This window comes from Lonchura striata, chromosome 25 (assembly GCF_046129695.1).
Source record: "Lonchura striata isolate bLonStr1 chromosome 25, bLonStr1.mat, whole genome shotgun sequence".
In the NCBI taxonomy this organism is placed as follows: Eukaryota; Metazoa; Chordata; class Aves; order Passeriformes; family Estrildidae; genus Lonchura; species Lonchura striata.
The window spans coordinates 1,787,694-1,801,385 of record NC_134627.1 but is presented as its reverse complement, the minus strand read 5'-3'; the positions used below and the strand labels follow the sequence as shown (position 1 = coordinate 1,801,385).

At 53.0% G+C, this 13,692-nt stretch overlaps 1 protein-coding gene across 4 annotated transcripts in view; it reads right to left on the bottom strand.

Annotated features, from left to right (window-relative positions):
• Positions 1–13,692, bottom strand: part of LOC110479572 (acid-sensing ion channel 2) — a 418,627-nt gene that overhangs the window by 40,848 nt on the left and 364,087 nt on the right. The gene's annotated exons all lie outside the window — the stretch shown is intronic.

Below are 13,692 nucleotides of genomic sequence, written 5' to 3'. Positions count from 1 at the left end.
ACATGGGGCTCCAAGGGGGACGTGTTTTCCAGTGGGAGAACAGGGGTTTTCCAGTGGGATGGACACAGGTTTTCCAGTGGGAGAACAGGGGTTTTCCAGTGGGATGGACACAGGTTTTCCAGTGGGAGAACAGGGGTTTTCCAGTGGGAGAACAGGGGTTTTCCAGTGGGAGAACAGGAGTTTTCCAGTGGGAGAACAGGGGTTTTCCAGTGGGATGGACACAGGTTTTCCAGTGAGATGGACACATTTCCAAGTGGAGTGCACATGGATTTCCAAGAGGGAGGGACACTGGTTTCCAAGTAGGATGGACATGTGAAGACCACGGGTTTTCAAATGGGGTGGACGTGTGTTTCCAAGCAGAATAAACATGGCTTTCCCAGCGGGATAACACAGATTTCCCAGTGGGATAAAACACAGATTTCCCAGTGGGATAACACAGATTTCCTAGTGGAATCAAACACAGATTTCCCAGTGGGCTAACACAGATTTCCCAGTGGGATAACAATTTTCCTGATGGAATAACAGATTTCCCAGTGGGATAAAAACAGATTTTCCAGTGGAATAATAGATTTCCCAATGGGTAACGCAGATTTCCCAGATTTCCCAGTGGAGTAACAGAGATTTCCCAGTTGGCTAACACAGATTTCCCAGTGGAATCAAACACAGATTTCCCAATGTGATAACAGATTTCCCAGCAGGGTAACACAGATTTCCCAGTGGAATCAAACACAGATTTCCCAGTGGGAACACAACACTCCTGGTGGGCAGCAGAGATGTCACACCTTTGCTGCAGGTGACACTCAGGGCCGGGGCTCAGCCTTCCCCCTGGAATGGGAAAACTCCCAGAAATCCCAGATTTCACCCCAGCCAATCCCCCCTGTGCCCTGCACTGACAGCCCGGGGACATCCAGAACTGCTTCCTGGGATAAAGGCTCCAGAAAGGCAGCCTGGGAACCAGCAGCAACCAGCAAACGCCAGCACTGAGCACTTGGAGCACGGGAGCAGAGCTCCAGTCCCTCCGGAATCTCTCCCACATTTGCTGAGCTCATTTGACCCCAAGATGAGTCAGAAACCCAAACAGAAGCTGGAGCCAGCAGAGATTTATTCCCTCAAATATTGACATATCCTGACTAATCCAAGTGCCAAGGAAGCAGGTGCGATGAGAGAGAAAGGAAATAATATTTGAATTCAAATAGGAAGCATTTGTGAGGGGAAAAACAATACATCCTTTAAAAAGGATTTGATATCCAAATAAAAAAATCCCATTTTAATACTTGCCCAACTGATTAAACAGCTCAGGCTGGAAAGAGAAGCTGAGCCTCTGGAAGCAGCCCCATGGATGGGTTTTCCCAGATAGGCTCTGAAGGCAGAAGTCAAAAATTCCTAATGAGTGGAGTTTAAAATCCAGCAAGGGGAAAAAGCTGCAGTGGAGAAAATCAAGGAGAAACAACAAGACTGGAATGGGAACAAGAGCCCAGGGATTGATTTTGGAGCTGCCGTGCTCGGCAGTCTGCAGGCAAATAAATCCAGTCAACTTGATGGGGCAATTTTATAGAACTGTAAAAATTCCCTGTAAAAAGCTCCCGTTAGGATGTGTTTATCCAAGGAAAAGATGGAACCTGGCGGGGCAGCAGGGCTGGAAGCAAGCCCAGGGAAAGACCTCATGGGAACTGGGAAAGGACAGCCATGGGGCCTCTCAGCCACAGGGATTCCCATCATTCCCAAAGAACCCACAAAACATTATTCCTAATGGCATTTAAAGGTATTTCCAAATTCAAAAATCCATGTGCATTCATTCCAACGCCCAATAAACGGGATTTTGGTGTTTCAGGATCAATGGAGTTATGGAATGGTTTGGATTTGGACCTTAAGGATCACCCAGTGCCTGGACAGGGACACCTCCCACTGTCCCAGGCTGCTCCAGCCTGGCCTTGGACACTTCCCGGGATCCGGGGCAGCCACAGCTCCTCTGGGAATTCCATGCCAGCCCCTCTGCAACCCCCAGGGAGGAATTCCTCCCAGGATTCCTTCCCAGAATCCCATCCATCCCTGCCCTTTCAGAAGCCATTCCCTGTGTCCTGCCCCTCTCCTGCTCCCTCAGCCCCTCCTGAGGATGTTCCTCCCTCTCCCCTTGCTGGGAGCAATGTGCTGGGAAAATACAACATTGTTTTTCCAGAGTCTTCTCTTGTTTTCAGGCTCCCTGACAACAGGAAAGGACTCATTATCAGATCATCAGGATAAAGCCTGGAGCTGTTGGGAAGGGTTGGGATTCACTGGAGGCAGCGAACATGAGCAGAGCAGGATGACTTAAATTCAATTTGTGTGGCTGAGGGAGAAAAAACAGCCGAGCTCTTGGAAATGCTTTAACATCCAATAAAAAGGGCCAGAAACAAAATTCCAGACACGTTCCCTGAGAGTAGTCCATAAAAATTCCAATTTGTTCCCTCTGATGGAGCACAGGGCCTTTGACAGCTCCTTGGAAAATCCCTGCTTGGGCATAAAGGGAAATAACTCTAAATCTGAGGAATGGGATTTGATGGAATCTTTAGGTTAGGAAGAGCCTTTGAGATGATGGAGTCCAGGCCATGAACTGCCTTGGAGTGACTTCCCGAGCCCCTCCTTAGCCAAGGGAAGCCCAAAGAAAATGTTTATTTTGGGAAGTTAGAACTCAGACCAGGGGTATCCCAAACAGATTCCAAGCACAAAGCAGACAACACCACCACCAAAAGCTCCAAGAAAACCCTGGATAAACAAATCCTGCTGCCCGTGAATGCATCAGACCTGGGAGTGGTATTCCAGAGGCCTGCCCAGAGTAATGGAAAACGAGGCATTCCAGCTTCTACCAGGATGAACAGAAAAAACATTCCTCCTGAGAAATCTGCCCTTCAATCCAGAGAAAAATGATGGCAAAAGGAACTCATTGGAAACCTGGGAATGACTTTTCCAAATACAGACAGAGATGCAGGTGAGGGCACGCTGGTAAGGCAGGAAGGAGGTGCCAGACAGAGGTAAAGCCAAGGAAAAAGAAGGAATTGGAATCCTGTGCAGTCATTTCTCCACAACTGTGGGACCCAAAGGCTCAGAGACATTTCCCAGCAAGCCACAGCCAAGGTATTCATGCAGAGTGGGAAAAAGGAAAACAAAGCGATTTTCAAGATGGGTCCAGGAGAAGGGGAATGTGGAGCTGAAAAACTGGGATGTGTCTGTGCAAGAATATCCATGAGAGGATGGGGAAAAGGTCCTGTTTGGTAGGAGAAATACTTTATTCCCTGAGTTTTGCCAGAGGGATCCATTCCCAGGGCTCCCAGCTCTCCCACTGCTCTGAGAGTGGCACCGAGCCCTGTCCTGATGGCACTTGGATAGAGAGATGGCTCCATGCCAGGCTCCATCCCGATCTCCATCCCAATCTCCATCCTGGGCTCCATCCCAGTCTCCATCCTGGGCTCCATCCCAATGATCCCTCTGTCCTCCCAGGCAGGAGGCAGTGGGATATTCTTTAAAATGGAATGATGGGAAGAAAATCCCAGCAGATGCCCACAGGGGTCGGAGGGATCCCAAAGGAATCCCTTTCCAGGCAGGTTGGCCCTTGGAAAGGAGGGAACTCCTAGACTAGGCAGAAAGGATTTAATGTCCTTTCCCAACAAAGGGCAGAGGGAAGGAATCCAATGCCAATCCCAGCAGAGGGGCTGCAAGCCCAGCCTTTAGGGCATCCTCTTCATGGGTTATCCACATCCCACTCCCACAAACACACCGGGAGAGTTCAAACATCTCAGAGCCATCAATGTCAAAGGGGATTTGGGTCACCCTCACCTGACTATAAGGCAAAGCTCTTCCAAAAATTTACAAAATCCAGGAGGGGGAACCCCTGGAGAGGAGAAATTTTGGCATCTGCTCCCTGTCCAAGGGAAGTCTGTTAAACTGCTGCTTGTTTGTGCTGTCAGGAAGGCGCGGAGCCGGTGTCAGACATGGAAACGCTCATCCCTCCCTCCCTGCCGGCTCTGATCTCCCGGGGATGGGGAGGGAGCTGCGGGAAGCACAGCCAGGAACTTGTCAGGGCCGTGTTTACAAGGAGAGGGTTTCCAAGGCTGAGATTCCCGCTGGGATTTGTCAGGCAGCGCTGCCAGGGAAGGCAGCCCAGGTTCCCTGCCGGAGCCTCCCCTGCCAGGCATGCCCTGGAGGCAGATCAATCCTGTTCTAGCATTAATGGCAATGGTTTTCTCAAACGAGGAGCCCAAATCCAGCATTTCACAGAATTCACAGCAAGACAGAATCAGTGGTTTGGAAGAGACCTCCGAGATCATCGAGTTCAACCCAGCCCCAGCACCTCAACCAAACTCTGGCACCCAGTGCCACATCCAGGCTTTATTAAACACACCCAGGGATGATGACCACCACCTCCCCAGGCAGCCATTCCAGAACTTTATCACCTTTCTGTAAAAACCTTTTCCTAATATCCAACCTCTATTTCCCTGGGTGCAGCTCGGGGCTGTGACCTCTGGCTCTGTCAGCTCCTGGAGAAGGAGCCCAACGCCAGCTGGCCACAGGCACCTTCCAGGAGCTGCAGACAGTGCTGAGGGCACCCCTGAGTCTCCTTTTGCCCAGGCTGAGCACCCCCAGCTCCCTCAGGGGTTCCTCACAGGGTTTGTGTCCCCAGCCCCTCTCCAGCCTCGCTGCCCCCTCTGGATGCATCCCAACATCCTTCCCAATTAGAGGGGCCAGAGCTGGGCACAGCCCTCGAGGTGTGCCCTCAGCAGTGCCCAGCACAGGGGCAGGATGAGCTCCCTGCTCCTGCTGGCCACACCATTCCTGACCCAGGCCAGGAGCCACCGGCCTTTTGGCCACCAGAGCACCCTGCTGGCTCATGTCCGGCTGCTGTGGGCCAGGAGCCCCAGGTCCCTCTCTGCCTGGGCACTGCCACAGCTGCTCCCAACACACAACATTCCCAACACATCCATCCCTCCCTTCCAGTCCAGCTTTTGCCATTGGACACGCCCAACTCTCTCCAATCTGTGTTTTATGGGATGGGACCAAACATTCCCAGTGGCTCACAATTCCCAGCCTTCAACTCCAGTTAAACCCCGGCAGAGGAGCCCTTGGCTCCATGCTCAGTTTCCTAAGGGATATTCCCATTCGCTCCTGATTTGTGCCACCAGCCCCTCCCTGGAATGTCCCACTGGTGCCAGGATCTGTGGGAATGGGGAGGATCCAGAGCTGCCATAAGTCCATAAAAATCCCCCTCCAGCTCCAATTCATCTCCCTTGAGTGGGTGTTAAACAGCAAATACAGCCCCAAAATTCTGGCACCAAATCGATCAACTCCAATTGAGGAAGCTCCAAGTATTTGGGAATTATGTTGGTCCACAAGCCAAGGGAAGTGCTGCCCTCTCCTCGAGTCCATCAATCCCTGGTTCCCCCCACACACAGCAAAGGGGTGCAGGACAGGAGCTGCAGCTCGCTGGAGTTTATGGGCTGTTGGGAACATCTGAGTATTCCCATCTCCCACGGGACCACAAAGGATCCCAGGAACCCCAGTTTCCATGGCTCTTTTTGGCACAACATGGAATTCCTGAGGTTGGAAAAGCATTCCAAGGTCACAGATCCAACCTGTGACTAGGTGACACCATCAGGGACCACTGAAGAGGACAGGTCCTCTGGTTTTCTGGGATTTGGGAAGATTTTGGGGGAAGAGTGGGATCTTTTTAACAAAAAGTTTCTCATCTTATAAAAATACATTAAAATCTATTTAAAATAATTTAAAAATCCATAAAAATCAGTTAAAATCCATTAAAATAAATTTAAAAATGAATAAAAATCTGTTATAAATCCATTAAAATAAATTTTAAAATGCACAAAAATTCTGGCCCCAGCACAAAGCTGAGGTCACCTGGAATGTGCAAAGAGGTGGCCTGAGGTGGCTGGCCTGGGACACCTCAGGGTGATGTCCCCACCTGGGGCTGGCTGGGTCACACGAGGCCACGGGCACCTGGAGAAGGCCCTGGGGAGGCAGCAGGTGGAGTGGGAAGAGGAGTCAGGGAGGGTGAGGGTGGCTCCAGCCCTGCTCCATCCCAGCCCCGGGGCCCTGGGGCCAGTGCCAGGCACAGCTCCCGGGCCAGGATTCATCTGGACCCTAATTACAATCTGTGCTGCCCATCCATCCCCACTGACTCCCTTAATTAGCTCCCGTCCGTTCCCTCGGCTGAGCTCCGTGCCCAGCTCTGGCACTGACAACATTCCAACATTCCAGTGTCCCAAAACCCTTCTGAGTGTCCCAGAGCAGCCCCTGCATCCCCTCAGTGCCCATCCCCTGCACTGCCCCAGAACCTGAGGGAAAAGGGGGGATAAAACACCTGGAGCTGGAGTGTCCGTGTCAATCCCAAACCCTTCGGCTGTGCAGGGATGTCCTGCACCCAGGAACCCTCCAGAAAATAGGGACTGAGCATCTCCCATGTGTCTTAAACCCATCCAGCAGCATCCCAAATCCAAAGGGACTGGGAAACGCTCTGGAGCTGGGCTGTCCTGGCCACCCAGGCTCCTCAGGCCCAGATTCCAGCCCCTCCACAGCCTCTGGGCACGGGAATCCTGGGGCAGGCTCCTGCAGTTTGCTCCCTGCTATTAAATCATTTCATGGCTGGAGCTTTGAGACCATTCCCTGGAATTCCCAGCCATTCCACAGATGCAGAGGAAGCATCAGGCCCATGGGAAGGACAAACAGCTCCTAATATTCCCAGTGGGACAACTGCAGGTGCTGCTTTCCATTGAGGAAAAGCAACTCCCTTGTCCTCAGACGAGTGAAGCACTAAAACCCCACTGCAGAGATGGACACATGGAAAACACCCACCAGAAGGATCCACATCCACCACAAAGATCCACATCCTCTGAATTATCCACTGGAAACTCCTTTCCCTTTCCCTTTCCCTTTCCCTTTCCCTTTCCCTTTCCCTTTCCCTGCAGCCAGTCAGGCCCTAAGCCAGGGAAGTTTTCCCTGCTCACAACCCTGAGTGCCACAGCTCCTGCCTGCAGGGAAATATTTGGGAATGAGGGAAAGCTCTGAGTGACCACAGCCACTTGGCCAGTGATGGTTCTGTGCCCTTTCCAAGGGATTTGTTGGAATAACCAGGCCAGAACTCTGGGATCCACCTTCCAGGCTCATCAATTCCCTCTGCAGTCCATTGAAAAAGGTATTCCCATCATGGAGAAGACATTCCCATCACGAAAGTGCCCCTCCAGACACTTTAGTGGGAGATGCTCAAGCACAGGGAATTCTTTTTGATTTTCCTGTGATGGCTCCAGCACTCGGGAGAGGGAACTTCGGAGAGGCAGCAAAGAACCAGGGAATCATGGAAGGGAGGTAGTGGATTAATCCCATTTCTGACCCAGAGATGGGGCAACTGGGAGGTGTTTTAAAAACTTTTATTCCATTTTCAGTCTCATGTGAAGGGTAAGATGTTATAATTCATGCCATCACAATCAGAAGTCAACTATTTCCTAATTACAATACACTATAAGTGTTCCTTGGCCCATCAGCTTCAGCCACCCCACGCTGTAAATGCCCTAAAGCCAATCATCTAAAATTACCTCTTGTGGGTTCTGCTACAATGCATCTTTCACACTTTTATTTCTCCAAAGTATCTGGTGTTATTTGCAAGGCCACCTTTAAAACTTGTTTCTGGTTCCATTTCTCTCTCAGCAGTGTCTGTCCTGTTCCAGGGCATTTCTAAGTCAGCATTTCTTATCTCAAGGTTTGCACACAGCTGCTCACACTGTGTGAGCCTTCTGCCAGGCCTGGAGAATTCCCTACAAATCCATTTCCCACAGGAGGGACCTTAAACCTCATCCCATTCCAGCCCTGCCTTGGGCAGTCACCTCCCAGCACCCAGGCTGCTCCAAGCCCCGTCCAGCCGGACATTCCCGGGGCTGGAATTGTGATCCTGGGATCCTGCGAAGCCACCCGGGCCTGGGAGGCAGCGGTGACACAGAGGAGAGCGGAATTCTGGAATTCCTTCTCCTCACTCCCGGCAGGACTCGGCTCCCCCCCATCGTGAGCAGCCCAGGGATGTCCCCGCTCCTCTTGCAGGCGTTCCCTGGGAGCATTCCGGGGTCAGATCCCTGCTGGGATCCCAGGGCAGCTCGCCCAGCTCCTGTGCCCCACACACCCTCAGGGCGCGCAGAGGGGATGCTCCAGCCGGAGTGGTGGGAATTCCGTGGGAACAGCTCTGGCTGCTGAATTCCCTGCCCTGAGAGCACCAGGACATTCCTGGGATGGCCCCGAGCAGCCCAAGGCCGGAGGGGAAGGACACAGGGGCTGCAGGGGCTCCCTTGGGGTGGGGATCAGGGCCAGGGAATGGCCCCCAGTGCCAGGGGCAGGGAGGGATGGGATACTGGGAAGGGATTCCTGGCTGGAGGGTGGGGAGGCTGACAGGGAAGTCCAAAGGGAGGATTTTTAATTCCCGGACTCTATCCAAGTCAAAACCTTCCCAAGAGATCCAAAGAAATGGAATTTCAGGCTGGTTATACTGACAGCCCTGAAAACCAAGGGGGTGGAGAGCCCACGTGGAGCTGATCCAAGGGCTGGAGCTGCTGGAGCCAGGGAATGTTCACCAGGAGAACAGCCAGGCTGGGAGAGCTGGGGGTGCTCACCTGGAGAGGAGAAACTCCAGGGAGAGCTCAGAGCCCCTGCCAGGCCCAAAGGGGCTCCAGGAGAGCTGGAGAGGGACTGGGGACAAGGGATGGAGGGACAGGACCCAGGGAATGGCTCCCACTGCCATTGGGCAGGGATGGGTGGGAGATTGGGAATTCCAGACTTGGAGATTTAAGGAAAGCTCCTTTCTTTGAAGCCCTTCTGTCCAAAAAATTTTATTTGAGGTTCTAGTTTAGTTTCTGGAGTTCTCAGGGCCAGGCAGAGCCTGTGGTGGTGCCATTGTCACCTCCCTGTCACCACCCCCTCTGTCTGCTCCTCCTCTCTGTCCCTCTCACATTCCCATCACTCCAGAACATTTCCCAGCCCTGAAGATCCCAGGAGCTCCCTGATCCTGCTCTCCCTGATCCTGCTCATGCCAAGGAAAGCTGATTTGGGGTTCAGGACCTGCAGGTTTCAGAAGTCTTTCCTAATCCTCAGAGAAATCCAGAGAATCTGCACCCATGGGATCAAAAAGGTTGTTTTTTTGGTTTTTTTTTTATGATCAAGAACCAGCTCTGATCAAGAACCAGCCCTTTTCCCTGGTCTGGGAGGTCTCTGTGGCTCTTCCTGGGCTTGGTGGCCATAAAAACCAACTCTTTTACCCAAAACGTGGATTAGAAGGAGGGCAATTTGCCCCAGAGAATGTTTCCAGTTGGTTTATAAATCTCCTGGAGCGATGGGTGTTAATCAGTCAGAACAATTAATCTCAATTAATGCTGCCAGGTCCCACAGAGCTGCAAGGACACAAAATCCCCTTCCTCCTGCACCTTGGGATAAATTGGATTAACCCCAACTCAAGAGCTGCACTGACTCCAAGTTAAAACTCCCAAATGAACTCCAGGGGTCTGAGGCTCTTCCCTAATTCCAAGGAAAACCTGTGGCTCAGATTCCCACCCTGGAATGCCCCAGGAGCAGCTCTTGGCTTTGAGCAGATTTTACAAATTTTATTTTAAAAAACCCAACAAATCCCCAGAGAATTCCCTGGGGGATGTTCGGCTCTTCCCTGAGGAAGCAGCCGGGATCTGGGGCTCTCTTTGGTACCCAGGAGGCTCCAAGCCCTGTCCCTGAATCCCTTCCCTGCTGTGGGACTATGCCCTGCCCAGGAGCTGGGAACAATCCAGGGAATTCCCAGTTCCATTCCTGGATCCCTGGGGCATCCATGGCTATTTCCTCTGGAAGGGATTCTGCAAGTCCTGCCCAAGGAATTACTTCAGCAGCAACACTGAGCACAGAAAAACTGCCCAGCTTGTTCTGGCTTCAGAGTCCAGGGAATTCTGGGCAAGGAATTGCCACTTGTGGGAGGCAGGAAAATCCTGCCTGGAGCCAGCAAAGCCCAGCTCAGAGCTCTGTTAAACATCAAACTGCTCTTGGAGCTCAGGACAAAGAACTGAGGCAAGATCTGAAGCAGCTCTGCTGCTCCAGGGCCTGCCCCACATCACCACAACTTCTGAGTGATGGGAGAAAATCCTTCCCTGCGAGGCTGGGGGGGCTGGAATGAGAAGCCCAGAGCAGCTGTGGTGCCCCTGCAGCCCTGGCAGTGCCCAAGGCCAGGCTGGAGGGGCTGGAGCAGCCTGGGATGGTGGGAGGGGTCCCTGCCATGGCAGGGGTGCTGGCGCTGGGTGGATTTAAGGTCATTTCCAACCCAAACACGTCCACAATTCTGATTCCCAAAGGGTTCTGGAGCTGATTTCCTTCAGGCCCTGTGAGTAACTCCAAGTTCAAAGTCCCAAATTCCCATTCCAAGCTGCTGTCCCAGTGCTGAGCACACAAACCTCTCACCCTGCTCAGCCAAGGAGTCAGTGGATCCTTCTGGTGCTGCTGGGGTCAATGCCTGGCATGAGCAGCTTTCCCTATTTTCCCCCTGCTTCCATAAAACATTTCCAAAACAGTCCTGAGCCCGGGGACAGAGTGGCCTCCTCTGTCCCCACACACACAGGGGCTTCTCCAGGGGTGTCCAGTCCAACCTCTCACGTCAGGGATGGTTCCCTGGCCAAATTCCAGGCACTCGTTCCAGTAGTTCACAGCCAGACCCCAATCCTATCTTTCCTGCCCAGCAAAAAAAAATCCCTCCCAGTTTTCTTTTACTTTATCCCTGTGGGCAGCTCCCCTGGGCAGTGGCCAAGAGGAGAATTTCAGTCCCTGAAAGGACAGAATCCTGGAATATCCTGGGCTGGGAAGGACCCACAGGGATCACCCAGTCCCACCCCTGGCCATGCCCAGACCCCCCAACATCCCACCCTGGGCACCCCTGGCAGCGCTGTCCAAACCCTCCTGGAGCTCTGGCAGCCTCGGGGCCGGGACCATTCCCTGGGGAGCCTGGGCAGTGCCAGCACCTCTGGGAGAAGAGCCTTTCCTGGATCTCCCTCCCAAATCCCCTGGCACAGCTGCAGTTCCCTGGCTCCTGTCCCTGACACAGGGAGCAGAGGTCAGAGCTGGATGTGTCTCCCCAAATCTCCTCTGAGGAATTGGACCGCACTGACAAAAAAAAAAATCCCTTTCTACGTCCCCCTGAAATACCCCAAGGGAGCCAAGGAGCTCCAGAATTCCCGTTCACCTCCAAGACCCTGGGGATGTCCCTTTGTCCCACCAGAGTGGCAAACCCCGGGATCCCCCAGCTCCTTCCCATTCCCATCTGCCAGTGGACAAAACCTCTAATCCCAAATCCCTTCTCAATGGGTGCTAAAAACAGCCCAGCCCTCAGCCCTGGTGTTGGGATGCTGCTCATTCCCTGCATCCCAGCCTGGACTGGAATCCAGGGAGTGACCAGCCCCACTCCCAGGGAAGGTTTGTAGGGAACAAATCCATTCCTGCCCTCCCTGAGGGGAAAGGCTGCATGGGATGAAAGGACTCAGGACTCCTGTGTGCTCCAAAGGCCTGCTGCAGGGGAAAGGGAATGGGATCAGGGCTCAGGATAGGGATGGGAAAGGGATCAGGGCTCAGGACAGAGCTGGGAACAGGATCAGGGCTCAGGACAGGGATGGGAACGGGATCAGGGCTCAGGACAGGGAAGGGAACGGGATCAGGGCTCAGGACAGAGCTGGGAATGGGATCAGGGCTCAGGACAGAGCCGGGAATGGGATCAGGGCTCAGGACAGAGCTGGGAATGGGATCAGGGCTCAGGACAGGGATGGGAACGGGATCAGGGCTCAGGACAGGGAAGGGAACGGGATCAGGGCTCAGGACAGAGCTGGGAACGGGATCAGGGCTCAGGACAGAGCTGGGAATGGGATCAGGGCTTAGGACAGGGAAGGGAATGGGATCAGGGCTCAGGACAGAGCTGGGAATGGGATCAGGGCTCAGGACAGGGAAGGGAACGGGATCAGGGCTCAGGACAGAGCTGGGAACGGGATCAGGGCTCAGGACAGAGCTGGGAATGGGATCAGGGCTCAGGACAGGACTGGATGATGCCAAAGGAAAAACCAGGAAAAGCTCCAGCATCCCAAAAGCCAAAACTGAGCTGGGAATGACAGAGCTCAGGACATTCCTGGGATGGGGGAGTTGGGACACTGCAGGATGGGCTCAGCACAGGCACTGAATTCCCCCAAGGAATTTCATTCCATTCCAGGATGAACAGACAGGATTTTAAAGAAAAATCCCACTTTTTCTGCCCATCTTTTTGCAGAAAATGCAAAATGTGCATTCCCCCCTGATACAGGGGGGCTTTAAGGAGCTGCTCCCTTGTTTTTCCCTGAGCTCCTGCCTGGATGAACCTGGTGCCTCAGCTGGAAAAAACAGCAGGAATTTCAAGTGATGGAAAAAGTGCATTAACCTCGGAGTGAACCTTCCCTTGCAGGGCTGCCTGGCCACACGCAGCTTCCAATTTCTTCCTCAGAAGATGAGGAGAAAGCCTGGGCTCCAGAGCCTTCAGTGGGCTCTGAGGAGCTCCTGTGAACCCCACAGGGCTTCCCAATCCTGGCAGGAACTAAAACACTGGGATCACAATAAAGCCTGGATGGGGAGAGAATTGGAGGTGAAAACATACTACTACTACTACTACTACTACTACTACTACTACTACTACTAATAATAATAATAATAATAATAATAATAACAACAATGTTGTCACCAGGCCTGCAAAATTCCCACAAAGAATGAGGCTGCTCCAGGGTGTCCCTGGGCTCCTCCTTTATCCAGGTCATTGTGGAGCCATCCCTGTGTCTAATCCCATTTAAAACCAGGGAAGCCACTAGGAAATGCAGCTCCTGGGGCAGGAGCTGGGAATCCCTGAGGGCAGGAGAAGAACATTCCATGTCAGCATTCCCAGCCTCTCCAAGGAGAAGGGTAGGGAAAACACTCCTGGATGTTTCACTGACTTTCCAGATCTTTCCAGGAGGAAGTCAAGGGATTTGAGAGGGGAGGGGGGAATCAAAGCTCCACCAAAACACAGCAGGAGAGGAAGAGCCTCCCCCAGCTGGAAGCAGGGAAGGAGAGCAGGAGATGCTGGGAATACCAAGGGGGAGGGAATTTTCCCCTGGGAATTGCTGCTACCCTGGGCAGCTGGAGAGAAAACCATGGGACACATCATCAGAGAGGCTCTGGATGGAGGAAAGGAGTTTTCCTCTTTATTCCACAAAACCCCTGGATCCCACAGGACAGGGAGATCCCCAAGGGCCTCATCCCAGAGCTGTCCCCAGCACTGTAAATCAGGGATTTTAAATGGATTTTCCTTTTTTTTTCCTCCTCCCTTCGAGGAGAGGCACAGGGAGGGACCTTCAGGGTGATCTCTGCTCCCAGCACAACACATCCCTGATCCCCAGGAGGAAAGAAAACCCCTCTGCCAGCCCAGAGCTGTTTGTTGGAGCCTCGGTCCTTCTCTGCTGCTGTGCAATCCCTGGCAGAGCCGTCCTGCCTGGAAATGCACATCAGGCACGGGGGCAGAGGGGAAAGGGGAAGCACTCCTCACCCTCCCCATTCTGGGCTTCCCCTGCAGAGCCTCATCTCCAGCCCCACAGGCAGAGCCACAGCCTGGGGAGCATCCCAGCAACCCTGATGTGAAATCCAAGGCTCCAAAGAGGA